The sequence below is a fragment of the Macaca fascicularis genome, chromosome X (genome assembly GCF_037993035.2).
Source record: "Macaca fascicularis isolate 582-1 chromosome X, T2T-MFA8v1.1".
Taxonomy (NCBI): Eukaryota; Metazoa; Chordata; class Mammalia; order Primates; family Cercopithecidae; genus Macaca; species Macaca fascicularis.
The window spans coordinates 74,889,364-74,902,863 of NC_088395.1; the positions used below are offsets into that span (position 1 = coordinate 74,889,364).

Here is a 13,500-nt window from a genome sequence, read left to right on the forward strand (position 1 = left end):
AGAAAAATACTTTGACTCCAAGCCTTAAAATACTCACACGGAGTCGGCGCTCACCTCATTCACACAATCACAGAGCTCCCTGGACATTGAACCTCTAAAGGGAAAAGGTCTTCCCTGGAGCAGAAGGATCAGGGTTTGCTTGGGAGCATAACAGGTAAGCTCAGAGCTGGGCCTGGGCCTCGGCCAGGGCCAGGCCCCGGCAGCACTGCTACTTGGGAGGAGCCACTTCACCTTTGTATTAGTTATTAAAAATAGAATTTGGATCCTTTGGTCAGGTTCTCCCAAATTCATTTGAGGTGTCCACGGTCAACTGCTTGAGCTGTTTTGGCAACCCCCTGCCCGAAGTCACATATAGGCTGTTCTTAACCTTGTTTCCAAGACTGAGGAACAGAAAGTAGCCTCTGTTTTGAGCAGGTAGAAGTATACATTTATTTTTCACTGTGACTTGCTCAGGACCATATTTTACAAAATGCCTTGTTTCCTTTATTGTTTCTGGAAAGGAAAAGTTCTGTTTATATTCTTTTAGTTTGAATATAGAATAGTTTATTAAATCAGGGCTTATTTTGAAAAAATCTGAGTTTAATTCAAATGCATGACAATACCTTACAAAGTAAGGTGTTACTCAGAGACAGTTATTCAGATCAGATGGCTTAGAGAAATTTCTGGAATACTCATGTTTGAAGATTCCTTATTAATGAATGTCTTTAACTTAAATCTAACCAAAAACTGCAACATCATTCTTTGTACATTTTCATTATATAGTGTTAACAAGCTTAGTTGCAAACAAATAAAAATACTTAAGCTATTTGTTTACTTTGCCTTCTTAAAAAAATAAACAATAAGGAAGCCAGTGAAAGTAAAGTGGAATAAAGAAGGGAGAGTATTAAAAATCATGAGATAGAGAGAGAGAATAGGGTATTGGACGGGGGAGCGGAGGCTATTATATAGGGCTTTTGGGCTATTGGAAGGACTTTTGCTTTTACTTTGAGTGAAATGAGAAACCACTGGTGAGTTTTAAACAGAGGAATGGTCTGCTCTGACTTGACCTGAATACAGAAGAACAGTCTAGCTGCTGTGTAGACAATAGTAAGAGTGTAACAGGGATAGCAAAGAAAAGAGACACATAAAAGGTCTATTGCAATAACATGGAACAAAAATGGCTGTGGCTTAAATTTTAGTAAAACTGGTGGAGGTGACTAGAAGTGGTCAGATTACATATATAATTTGAAAGAAGAGCCTACGGAATTTGTTGATAGATTAGATGTCAAAAATCATACATGACTAAAGTTTTTAGTCTGAGGGAGTAGAAGAAACTGAAATGGAGAAGTTTATGGATGGAGTAGGCTTGGAGGGAAAAATCAATAGTTCATTTTGGACATGAACTATTTGGAAATGTCTTTGGAACTGTCTAATAGACGGTTTGAAAATGTCTAATAGACATTCATTGAAGGTTTCAAATAAGAAATTACATACATAAGTCTGAAGGTCAAGGGAGAGATCTGAGCTGGAGAAATAAATCTGAATATTTCCTTCCTTTAACAAATATGTACTGAGTGTCATTCCTAAGTCACGTGTTGTGCTGGAATCTGTGCTGTCCAATGGGGCAACTACTAGCTACATATGGTACTTCAAATTTAAATTAAATATTATTAAATACAAAGTTACTTATTCTAACTAGCCATATTTCAAAAGCTCATAGCCACATGTGCCTGGTGCTTCCCAATATTGGACAGAATATATAAGGAGCATTTCCATCAGCACAGAAAGTTCTCTTAGACTGTGCTATGTTGGGTTCTATGGGCCAAGATATATGTGTGTGTGTGTGTGTGTGTGTGTATGTGTGTGTGTGTGCGTGTATATATATATATAAAACAAAGAAGCAGTGGCAAGTATAACAAGTCAGTCACAATTTTAGTAGTAAAAATGGTTTAAGATCATAGATATGAGTATCAAAATATCTTTTTTTTTTTTTTGAGATGGAGTCTCGCACTGTCACCCAGGCTGGAGTGCAGTGGCACGATCTTGGCTCACTGCAAGCTCCGCCTCCCAAGTTCACGCCATTCTCCTGCCTCAGCCTCCCGAGTAGCTGGGACTACAGGCGCCCACCACCACGCCCGGCTAATTTTTTGTATTTTAAGTAGAGACGGGGTTTCACCGTGTTAGCCAGGATGGTCTCGGTCTCCTGACCTCGTGATCCACACGCCTCGGCCTCCCAAAGTGCTGGGATTACAGGCATGAGCCACCACGCCTGGCCTAGTGTCAAAATATCTAAATTCAAATTCGGGGTCTACTTTTTGAAATTTACTTAAATTTTGTGCCTTACTTTCTTCATCTGTAAAATGGAATAATAATAAAACCTAACTCATAAACATGATGTGAGGTTTAAATAAGCAAAAAATTACAACGCGCTTGTTATAAACCGTGGCATATAGTATCAGTGGTATGTTTTTGTGTTGTGATTAAACCACAGTGACAAATTTGTTGGTTATAATATTTTGAATAAGAAATTCAAATATGTGTAAAAATATTTTTGCTGTACATAAAGTTCTTGAATACTATATGTACTATGAATATGAGGAAGTGCATATGGGAGGAGTGATAAAATATGAGGCAGGATGGGCCAAAATGTTACAGTGACTTCTGCATTTGCCAGGACCAACTCTGCCAATTTCCACTGTATTGACAAAACATAACAGCAATCATTCATACAGTGAATGGTTATAGGTAATATTAAATGAGCCTGTATCAACAAAAACATGAGTTAAATCATAGGAAAGGAAATACAAGGGGTTGATTTATGAAGAGCATTTTATGTGTCTGCTTTGGCAACACATATATAAAGAGCACCTAAGAATCTGAACTTGCATTTACTTACTTGAAAAAGCCTGGGTAAAGACATGTTGGGCTTGTGGCCCATCTGCCAACTCTAGTCAACAATATGGGGACCTTAGAAGATATGGATTAACAAATCTATATCTACCTCTATCCCCATATATAATACACAATAATAAATGTAATTATTTTTCTGAAAACCTGAAAAAACAATGACTCCTATCTCAAAATCAAGTATTTCTGGCCCAACCTGACACTGATGGATAAAATATATTAGCCAAGAGAAAAATGAAATCATCAGAGAGGGCTGAGAAAGTTTCTTGGGCTCTGACTAAAGGCTCTTTGAAGTTAGACCTTCCTAAGCACATTCCATTTAAACTACTCCATGAACTAAACCTGCTACTAGTTTCATTAAGACTAGAACTGACATCTTGTAAAGGATTACTATAATTATATATTGTTTGGCTAGTTGGGCATGTATGTATGTGTATGTGTGTATATGAGTGAAATAGTTGTGCATTAGAAAACTTTGTATTCTTTAATTCCCTGGTGTCACATCTGTAGAAGTTACATTGATTTATTAAATTAGAAAGGATATGAGTACCATTTTATTAATGACCTAATCTCTTCTTCCCCGTGCATAGGCCTACCACCTCTCAAGTGCAGTATACAAAGGTATACTTTTCCATGAATGCCTTCTATGTCAGATCTAAGGAGGAGACACACACACAATATTATTCTTTTTCACAGAGAAAATGATGACAAAAATGATGTCCAGATCATCATGGGTCACACCATGGGGTCCTAATTTCGAAAGTATCTATCTCATATTGATTAAAATACCGAGAACCTTGGTCAGATCCCAAGGACAAATCATATAACAACATGAGGTTGATGGGCATGTCTACACAGTCCCCAGGCATGCTGATAATCAATTCACTTCCTGTTTGTTGGTAGCTGACTGATAGCCTCAACTCTCCATAGATGTGTTAAGTGGAAACCAGCATAAATTACATGATTTTCACATCACTCAGTTGGAAGAGAGGTTGTAACAGGAATACTATTTAGTTTTGACTTTGAAAATGCATGTGGTGTGTATCTATGGGCACATACACATGTATATTTCAAGGAAGAGGGGTACAGAAACAAAAAGGCAATGTGATACATGAGTTTGCTAACAAGAAATCCAGATAGACACTAAATCCTGTTTATAAAATAGTAGTGTTATGAAAAGCATAAAACAGCTTAACAACACAAGTTCATTTATTGTATGACTATATGGGCTGCTACATATTGCCACACAGACTACTCATTGTACAGCACCGTAAAAAGGATCATTCAAAAGCCTACAAGATAAACAGTGAACCCTGGTGTAGAACAATATGGCAGCCCTGGCTATACCATACAAGACAATGGAGAAATAAAAATAAAATACCATAATAATGTATACCGAATACCTACTCAAAGACAGATACTGTTCAAAATGCTCTACACACATTGAATTTGGTTATTCCTCACAACAGTACTATGAATTACATGCTACTATGATCCACAATCTACAAATAAGGAGAAATGCAGTGAGCTTGATATGACTTGCCCAGCTACTAAGTTGTGGAGCTGGGAGACAAACCCAGATAGTCTGACTATAGAGCCCATGTACTTAAAAACTATGTTGTAAACAAAACAAAACAAACAAATGAAAAATAACCAGGCACTTACCTGGCTTATCTGTAAAATTAAAACTGAATACCACCTCTAAAGTATTTTTGCCAAAAAATTAAACTTACAACTGATTAAGCCTCTAGACCAAAATACCAATGTACAGGAAAAACAGTCACCAGACTATATTTGGTAAAAGAATCAGAAGAATCCGGGATAATTCTACAGAATAAACAACCCAGTTAATTCCACAAATAAATGGGAAAAAAAAAAGTGAGGGGAGAGCTATAGATTAAAAGGGGCTTGAGACTGAACAAAATGCAATGTGTGGACCTTGTTTGGATCCTGATTCAAACAACCAAACTGTAAAACAAAATAAAATAAATCATTGAAAAAATTTAAATGTAATGATATGAAGAAATTATTTTTGTTTTTAGTGTGAAAATGGTATTATGGTATATGTTTTTTAAAAGAGGCACTATCTTTTAGGTATGACATCTGAAATCCACTTCAAAATAATCCAAGAAAGTGGGTGGGAGTAGAGCTCAACAAGATTGGTTATTTTTTGATAATTGTTGGAGCAAGATGATGGATACCAGGAGGTTCTTTATATTGTCCTCTTCCATATACATTTTAGATTTTACATAATAAAAAGTTATTTAAAAAAATACTGGAGTTACAGAAACTGGTAACTATGGTTGCTTCCTGGGATGGCAATGGGGTGGCTGGGAGCCAGGTGTAAAAAGTAGACTTTCTTTTTACTGTTTATCTTTTGTACTTTTTAAATTTTTTGCTAAGTACATTTATAATCTATACAAAATTAATTAAATTTACAAACAAATGCAAAGTTCAATGTGGGCAAGGCCCTACCAAGAGAGTGCATGTTGGCTACCTGCAGTCCACTGGGGAGTTGGTTATAGATTCCAGTAGAGAACGCTAAGAAAACAGGTAGGGGACTAAGAAATCTCTAACCAGATAACCAGACACCAACCTCTTAAGAGTAACTTAACATAAGAAATGAAATAACAGCTTCACTGTAGGCTTGAGCAAGTGCCAGCTGACACACATTCCCAGTGGAATCTTCCCTGGAGCTGTATCAAATAAACACTGAGTAAAGAGGGAAACTAAACCCTAAGGCAACTCCATTTAGATTTGCTATACATAATTCATTGAAAAGTTTGACAAAACAGATGCAACGTATTGGATTCAGGCAGTATGAAGAAAACCTCTGAGAAGTAAATGATGAAGGCATGAAGGAGGCAAACCACCTTCAGGTAGTCAACCCAAACTGGTACTATACCCATATAGGGTCACTGGATACAGAGTCCTAAATGATCACCCAGAATGGCTCCTTCCTTATGTAACATGGAAACATTAAGAAATCTAGACACCACAGGAACAACAGAATGATCTGGCCTATGATTGGGCCATTTTATAATGCTAACAGTTAACACTATTTTAGAAGAGTCTATAATCAGAAAAGCAAAGACTATGTACAATTTTGTTCATCTTTCTCTCCAGCAGTTACCACAATTCTTAGCACACAATACATATCCAATAAAGATTTAACTGAAAGACTCAAGAGAGGCCAGCATAAGCAGAACCACTTGCAGGCCAGCATGAAGCAACCTGGTGAGGGTGATACAGAATGGCTGGGCTCCCGGATAAACCCCACCCTCAAGCCTGGAACCTCGGCCATAAGTGAAAACAGCTGACCCCTGAAGGGCTGGGCTCCCGGCTAAACCTCACCCTCAAGCCTGGAACCTTGGCCCTAAGTGAAAACAGCTGACCCCATTTTTCCACCCAAATAATTGCCTTTTTTGCTTACCCCGCCCCCCATCCAGTGCCCATAAAAAACAGATCAGCTGGCAGGGAAAAAAAAAAGAGCAACACAAGCAGCTGATGTAAGTGGTTGGGGATGCAAGCTGCTGAGCCTCAGGGACACATGTGGCTGAGCATCGAAGACTACTGATAGATGCAGCTAACTTCAGACAGTGAGGCTTCAGGGAAAATCACCTTCTTCCCACACCATCCCCTTTCCAGTTTCCCATCCTGCTGAAAGCCACTTTTATCGCCCAATAAATCCTCTGCAGACACTACCCTTCAAATAGTTTGTGTGACCTGATTCTTCCTCGATACCAAACAAGAACTTGGGCATCAAAAAGGGCAGGTGCAGGAGCCTGTCACTCTGACCCTTTACTGGGCTGCTAACACTTGGCCATCCACAGACTGCAGGCTGGGTGAAATGAGCCACTCCAGTTCCTGTCCACAAAGGGGGTAAAGCTCAAGGGAACAAATCCCATCTCAAGGGCAGAGAAGAGAAGGACTACATGCAAACAAAACTGCTGTGTGTGAAGGTTACCAGTCAGACTTCGTAAACTTTCTTAAGCCTCAGCTACTTCAAATCTAAGATGCCTTTAATTATAAGTCCCATCATTATCATTTTTATAATACTAAGGAAAAAATTCACCAATTATACTGTGAGATACCATGAAGTATAAGATGAATCCCAATTTAAGAGATGTTAAAATGTGGAAAAGTTTATCTTAGAATCAATGAAATGTGATGTTTATGTTCACTTAGGCAGGCTCTTCCCAACTAGGTCTATAGTACCTTGGCCACAAGATATAAACTTTAAGTTGTTTTAAGAAGTTTCATAAATCACAAGATATTTAAGATATAGTACAAGTCTTTTTGAATCAGCTATTACCTGAAGTTTGATAAAGAACAATGAAGTCATATGGTGCCATAAAAATACAATTTTTAGAGTTGCAAGGATTGTTTCATTTTAATAAAGTGTAAATTCTATTTCAAAAGAGAGAGAAAGTGAAAGAGAGAGAGACAGAGAAAGAGAGGTCAAAGGCTGAGATTTATGAGATTGGATGCCCCAAAAGAAACCAGAAGTGCACTCTGGCTGGGAAAGTAAAAGCCAAAAGAGGGAGAGAAGATCAAGATGGTGACAGTTTAATAGCAGAAAAGATGGTGATGCTAATTAAAAAAGAAAGAAGAAAGAAAGAGAGAGAGAGAGAGAAAGGAAGAAAGAAAGAAGCCAGAGAGGCAAGAGCCAAGATGGGAAGAGTCACAAATGACAGGGAGTTGCCCCTGTGTCTGGACAGTACTGGAAATGATGTTCACAACTGGGTCCCCTGGCAAACAGACTTCAAGTCCCACCATCATCACATGCCGTTAATTCTCCCACATAGTTGCTCAAATGTTGATTAAACATCTACTCAGATGACTGAAACCTAAGAGTGCCTAGTCCATGTTTTAGATGGAATTAACAAAGGACAAAAGCAGAAATATTTCAGTCTGCATGACCCTGGGAAATTACGAGCATGCTCACATAGGTGTTATATAAATGTAAAAGACAAAGAATAATTCAGTCTCAAAGAACATACAGTGTAGTGTAGGAGACAGACTAAAAATAAAACATTACAATATAGTGAGATAGGGACAACTACGTAATTACTAGTTAAAAAGAATAAGACTTTTTTTCCCAGCTGGCTTTATGTTGGGATAGGATGGATATTCTATTAGTAAACAGCATCATTATTGTGGAAGCTTATGAAATCAAATCTTCAGATAACTTATCAATGTCTGCTTGATAATTTGTGATGAACTACCAGTTATTGAGGAATGAAATTATTGTGAAAAATATGGATCTGGCAATCACTCTAAATAGGACTCCTCAAATAAAATCTATTATTTTATATATTTCCCTATTCTCTGCTTTTGCTTGACTTAACCTCTGGGATGTTGACACAGGTGACTAGGGATTATTTGCGACAATATGGAGAATATCTCAGACATAGTATGTGTGTGAAAGGTTTGCTAGGATAGGTTGCTGTCAGCACTCGAATTGTGGCTATGCTTTATTTTATTTAATTATAATCTATGATAAAATTCAATCTATAAAGAATAAGTGGTCAAATGGAAATTGCATAGCTTAAAAAACCTGGATGAGAGTTAGGTACTACTACTGGTATATATTCTCCTGCAAGGATCTTTTTGTCATATCTCATTGAAATTGCTCAGTTTCTACAAATTTGATTTCATTATTTGTAGCCTCTTATCTTCTATTTTAAGACTCCTATAGAACAAGCTTTTTATTTGAGTTCCTGTATCCTGGATTCAGACTTGAAAAACCTCTTTTGCTAAAGAAACATGGGCTCTTCAGGAGGATTCTGGAAGCCCCAAGGGCACTTCAGATAACAAAAACATACATTAATTCTCTTTGGAGTCATGCCCCATCTCTGACAAGTAACCTGACTGCAGGGAGAAACTGCCCAATGTCAGGCCTCAGTACAAACATTTTAAAAAACATGTTGCTGTTTAATGATTTACTAAATATAAAACCAACAACCTCCATACAGGGTTAGGAGGTCAGAAAAGAAATTTTCCAATTAGTTACAGAGACAAGCTCCCTAGAACTTTGAAGATACACTTGGTGGTAAAGGCATAAGAGTTGAAGATGTCCAGGAGAGGAAAAATGTTTTTACGTTTTTGACACCAAGAGACAGCAAAATGAAATCAAATTTCTTCATCTTTGGGAAACGAGTACCTTGGGGATGACAAAGGCCCATCCACAGCTGTTAATGGGGCTAAGTGAGGAGACAGTGACTACTACAACTGATAACATGACTCACTATGCCTAGAATGCCTGTACAGTGTGGTTTATGTTGAATACCTGCATTCCTTCTGGGGGTCTGGTATTTTCATATGTGCTGGACAGAGGTTGCCTTCATAACTAGCCCCCAATAAACCTTTGCCAATTAATAATTTAATAATATCCCCCAGTAGACAACACTTCATACGTGCTGTCACAAGCAATACTGGAGGAATTTTGTACATCCTGAGTGACTCCACTAGAGGACTCCTGGAAGCTTGTGTCTGGTTTCCTCTGAACATCGCTCTATGTGCCTTTTCCCGTTGCTAATTTTGCTTTGTATCCTTTGACTGTAATAAATCACAGCCATGAGTAACAATATATGCTGAGTCCTGTGAGTCCTTTTAACAAATTACCAAACCGGGAGGTTATCTTGAAGACCCTCAACGCACATGGGAAAGACATTTCAGGACTTGTTCAGGAAGAGCTACAATTTTCTTTTCTTTTTTTGAGACGGGATCTCATTCTGTCAACCAGTCTGGAGAGCAGTGGCATGATCGCAGCTCACTGAAGCCTTGACCTCCTGTGCTTAAGCAATCCTCCCACCTCAGCCTCCCAAGTAGCTGAGAGCCTCCCAAGTACAGGAGAATGCCACCATGCCCCATGCCTGGTTAATTTTTTTTTTTTTTCTTTTTTTTGTAGAGACCAGGTTGTGCCATGCTGCCCAGTCTGGTCTCAAACTCCTGGGCTCAAGTGATCCTCTCACCTTAGCCTCCCCAAGTGCTGGGATTATCGGCCATGATTTCCTTTTTAATCTTTTGGTAACTCAACTGACTAGGCCATGTTGTACCATAAAGGGTAGCAGTGATAGACAGTGAAGGACTAAGAACAACACTGAAAAGACAATAGCACAGAAAATAAGAATTAAATATAAAGAAGGTTTGCATAGTCACATAAATAAGTTTCAGTTGAGAAAAGGAACCATGGTTGGAATTTAGACATTAACATTTATGAAAAAAAGTAAAAAGAAAACATTGGGAACTTAGAAATCAAATTATATTAATGTAAGAAGTAAAAACTTAGGGAACACAGGGTGAAACTGCAAGTTAATAAATCATAAACTCAGAATTTTGAAAGTTTCCCTCTGCCACTGCAGTGTCTAAAGCTGCCTTTGGAATAACAGCACATTCCACCAGAAACCATGTAAAATTATATCCTCTGAAAAGAATAATGGCATTCATTTATTTATTAACTCAACACAAATTTATTTAGTAGCCATCCTGTGCCAAGCCCTGTTTCAAGGTGCTAAGGATACAGAAGTAAACAAAACAAAACCTCCACCCTTCATAAAGCTCAATATATGGATCATTTCATGACTCGTAACTAAATGAGTTTGAGGTCAACAGAAAAGTGTGCCATCCTTGATCTTGGCACAAGAAAAACAACAATTGTGGAACATCATATTATTAGAAATGTACAATGCTTTGCAGGTTTTCCAGGACAGTATTAAGGAAAGTCTTCGATGATGAGTAGAAATGGTAAATTGAATTATGAAATAATTAGATCTAATAAGAACAAGCTGACACTGTACAAAACTCTGAGAAACCTCAGAGGGAACAGAAAGATACTAAGAGGAATGCTAGATAACAAGGTCATAAAAAAGTAATTATAATATATGTACATTGTCAAGAAGTTATGCCTGATTTTGTAAACAGAAATAAAGAAATGATATAGGTTGAAGAAAACCAGCTTACATCTTGGTTATCATTCATATCACCTATCACAAACTGTTATTGCATTGGAAACCTCCAAATATATGGGTAGTAGATTCCAACTTGTTGACACAAAGACATCATTTTCTACAAAGCTGATATCCTTAGAATGCTTGCATGCAAGAACAGCAGAGGTTGTTCAAAATGATGGCATCTGAGTCAAATTAAGTCTGCAGATATGTTTTGATTGCCTTGCATACTAATGTTTTTTATTTGTAGAGTATTTCAAATATAAAGACAAAAAGGTGGGGGAAAGCAAACACCCATGTACTAATCATATCTTAATATCATGCTGTATTTCCATCAGATTCTTTTTATAAAGAAATTAAATATTGTAATCAAGTCCTCTCTGGACCCACATCCTTCCCTCTCCAGAGATAACCACTATCATAAATTCAATCTTTATCATTCAAATACATGCACATACCCATGAACGCATTATTTGGCAAGTCTTTACATTTAATTCAAATGGCAATAAAATATATGAATCCTTCTACAGCTTACTTTGTTTAGTCAAATTATGTTTTGATACTTATACATGTTTGATATATCTTCTTTTAGTTCGGGGGTTGGCAAATTTACCACCACTGGGCCAAAATAGGCCTTTACCTGTTTTTGTAAATATTACTGGAACACACCATTTTCATTAGCTTATTGACTATGGCTGCTTCTATATTACAACTGCAGAACTGAGTACTTGTAACAGATACCATACAGACCTCAAAGTCCAAACTATTTACTATCTGACGCTTTACAGAAAAAAATTGTCAACTCCTATAATAGTTTATTCATTAAATGGCATCGTATTTTAAAAATCAGAATTAACTGCTAACATTGAAAAATTAGTTTTCACACAAATATCTGGATTCCAAACGTTTCTTGAAAAATCAGAAGCTCTGGCAGCATAAAGTCCACATTCTAGTAAGGCTAGTGTGTGGAAATTGAGACATGGCTGCCCTCTTTAGGCAGAATATATGCTCTACAGATCACCACAGTCCTTAACCAGCTTAAGTGATTCATTCACTTGCCTGTCCTGTGGAAGCCTGTGATATCCACCAGTTTTCCTTTTGCTGTGTTAATAATATAAATATTAGTTAATTAGTGAAATAACTGGACTACAACAAGTGAATCCTTATCAGGAATAGAATAAAAAGAAAGACCAAACAATATACCAACATTATCTGAGAACCTGACTTTGTACTTTATTTTATATAAATCTGGCCAAGAGTTAACTTGTATACTCTGGGATACGGATTAATACATCTCACCCTCATCCCAAATTTAAAAGTATCCTGGCTCCACCTGACTGTGATAAAACAGATTACCCAGGACCCGATAATTAGGTCAGCAGAGGGGCCTAAGAAAGCTTCTTGAAACTTTCTATAAAAGGGCCTTGATATTGAGAGTTCTTGGGATTAATCTACTTGCCATGCCATAAATGGAAATTATACTCCTCTTTACAAAGACCTCAGATGCTTGCCATAGAAAGATTATGCTTACCTCAAACTATCTTTGCAGGGGTGCGTGTGTGTGTCTGTGTGTGTACACAAAGGCAAACATGTTCACAAGCAGGCATGCATCCACACACAAGTCTGTGTACATATATGTGCATATGGTAAATGAAAACTGGAATACTGTATGATTAAAAACAGAAATTTTATGTTCATTAGTACTTATCCTAAGATCTCCACAAGACCTCATATTTCTACAAAATATATTTAAGATGACCGAAAGAACATGAGTAACATGTTAGAACTGCAAGACCCCTTCACCCTCCAAGCCCATGCCTGTCCACTCAGGATAAGTAAGCTACAACTGTTTCAAGGGTGTTGTGGGAGAGGTCTTTCTTCATAAATGTCCTCCCTAACTAGATCTACTCTAACAGTGGGAATTAGAAAGGATGTCATTCGAGGAGATGCCCAAGTTGGCAGAAATCAACTCCAAGGATAACCTTAGTGAAGGAAATGGGATAAGGAATCATAGAATTCAGTGTGATTGGGAGAGAGTTATACAAAAGCAAATCCCAGTTTGCCTTGATCGCACACTTGATATGAGAAACACAGTTCTCGATTTCTACGTCTCTGCTGAATATTTGTTTGTAACGGGTTTTCCTGATGTGCTAATAATATGAATTAGCCTTCACAGAATAAAACTGAGATTTCTTAAGCTTCCTGAAATAGAAAACAGCTTACAAGACGAACAGGAGATGATAAAGCCCCACTTACTTGCTGAGTGACCTAGGGCAAATTATTTTATTTCAATGACATGAGGTAAAAAATAGCACTTAGTTTGTAAGAGTTATGAGAATTAAATAAGTTAATAAATGCAAAAACCTTAGACTTTGGTACTCACTAAATACTAAATAAACATTTGCTACTATGAATGATGATAATAATGCTGCTATTCCTGTTATCATAAAAATGTAAAAGAAGTTACAATGATGAAATACAGCCTAAGAATCAATTAGTGGATAGTCAATGCCTTAAAAGAATCGTTTTGACATCTATTTGATTAAGCTTCATGGCTAGCTCCAAAAATTAATGGTTTAACATGACCTGTGGCCTGTTTTCCTGTAATCAAGGATCTCTAAAGAATTTGCTCTCTATGTGAGCTCCTATGCTTTTGACTTGA

At 37.3% G+C, this 13,500-nt stretch overlaps 1 protein-coding gene across 7 annotated transcripts in view; it reads right to left on the reverse strand.

Annotated features, from left to right (window-relative positions):
- Positions 1 to 13,500, reverse strand: part of OPHN1 (oligophrenin 1) — a 379,874-nt gene that overhangs the window by 97,510 nt on the left and 268,864 nt on the right. The window lies entirely within an intron of this gene.